We start from the raw sequence: 2111 nt of genomic DNA on the forward strand, positions 1-2111 counted from the left end.
AAAGAAGCCACGCCCCAGGAATGTCTTTAAAGGGGCCGGCTGGCACCCGTCTAGAAAGGAGGGGAAGTCCCAAGGGGTTTGGGGGGGGGGAGATCCTGGGGCCCTATGGGCGCGCTGGCGCCCCCCAGGTCCTCCCAAGTTTGAGCGCCTCAATGCGGCAGTGCCACCAGGGAGAGTCCGGGATCTCTGAGGCAGCGTTCCTCTGGCCAGACATAGGGATGGTTTTGTACTGAGCCGTCTCCCATTCTCTACCTCTTGCCCTCTGGGTCTAAGCTCAACATTGGCCTGAAGGCTTGAGCTGAGATGGCCTGGGGGGCCAAGAAGCAGCTACCTGCTCCGCAGCTGGCCTGGGAAGAGAACTTCAAAATAGACCCAGATGCCCCCCTTCCTGGGATCTCTGAACCTGGCACCAAACCGTTGTTGGTCAGGGAGAGCGTCTCTGCTCAGAAGCCTCTAAGTATGCGGTAATCTGAGCACAACCACCTCTAAGAACGAGTCAGAAATGCATGATCTCATTTAGTTCTCATCTGGGAGGAAGGTGTCATTATCCCCATTTTACAGAAGAGTAAACTGAGGCTCAAATGTAGTAGAGCCAGGATTTGAATCTGGGTTGACTCTGCTTTAGCCACTGCTCCTGCTGGGAAAGGGGGGCAAGAGGCTGCTCTTCAGAGCACCCCATTCCCCCAACCCTAGCATGACAAAATCAGCGGGGCTGTTTTGTTACTTTGGAAGACAAACTTGTCTCCCAGCCTGCCCCTTCAAGGGGCCTCTCCCCACAGGTTCCTCAGACGTGGGCCCTTCTCCCTTCCTGATGGACACAACCTGCATCAGTGAAACAAATGGGAAGTGTCCTCTCTCCCGTCTGGCTGCCAGGCCACCCACGGCTGCCTGTTGCCCAATCACCATTTGGCCAGTCCAGTCCTGGGGGAGCAGCCGCTGAAGGCCTGATTTCCTGGGAGGCTACAGCCCCCTCTGCCCACCTCCCTCTGTCTCACCCCATCCACTCCTTGACTCTCCTGGGCCTGTCCACCCAATGGCCACCCTGGGCCCCTCTGGCACCCGGGGCCTCCCTGCCAGAAGTGGACATCTTGCCCTCTCGGCCTTGGCGCCTGCCCTTGGGAAGCGGGTCCAGACATCTCCCCTGGAAGTGGGGGGAGGGTTAATTACAGGTGCTGGGGTAGGATAATTAAAGCCTTTGACCAAGATGATGGCAGGAGAGTCTTGGTCTTCTGAGTATGTGAGTGTGCAAGAGTCCATGAGAGTGAGTATGTGGACGTGTGGGGGTGTGAGTATGTGTGGACCTGAGAGGATTTGTGTGTGACTGAGTGTGTCACACTTGGCAGTGGGTGAGGACTTAGGCTGTGGAGTCAGCCTGTGCGTTTTTGGACATTTCACTTCTTTGGCCTCAGTTTGCTCATCTGGAAGCTGTATAAACCCACTTCAGAGGGTTATTGTGAAGATCAAATAAGATCACGCATGTTAACCACACAGGCCACGGCTACAGACGTGCTTGTTAAATCTCAGCTGTTACTGTGGTGACATGTGGTGCAGCGCAGGAAGTGGCGTCTGTGGCAGGTGGGGCAGGCCCTCTGCACAGGGCATCTTGGGTGGCACGTGGGGTATGTGTGTGTGTTTGTGTGTGTGTGTATGTGTGTTTAGTACATGGCATGGAAAAGTGGATTGGGTTTTTCTGTCTTTTTAGGGCTGCGCCTGCGGCATATAGAGTTTCCCAGGCCAGGGGTCGAATCGGAGCTGTAGCCACCTGCCTACGCCACAGCCACAGCAACACCAGATCTCAGCCGCGTCTGCAACTTCACCACAGCTCACGGCAACGCCAGATCCTTAACCCACTGAGTGAGGCCAGGGATCGAACCGGTGACCTCATGGTTCCTAGTCAGATTCATTTCTACTGTGCCACGATGGGAATTCCAAAAAGTGGGGTTTTTTGTTTTGTTTTTGTCTTTTTAGGGCCTCACCCACAGCATACAGATGTTCCCAGGCTAGGGGTCAAATTGAAACTGCAGCTGCCAGCCACAGCCACAGCCACAGCCACAGCCACAGCCAGAGCAATGCCTGATCCAAGCTGCATCTGCAATCTACATCACAGCTCA

Source organism: Sus scrofa, chromosome 6, assembly GCF_000003025.6.
Source record: "Sus scrofa isolate TJ Tabasco breed Duroc chromosome 6, Sscrofa11.1, whole genome shotgun sequence".
NCBI lineage: Eukaryota > Metazoa > Chordata > Mammalia > Artiodactyla > Suidae > Sus > Sus scrofa.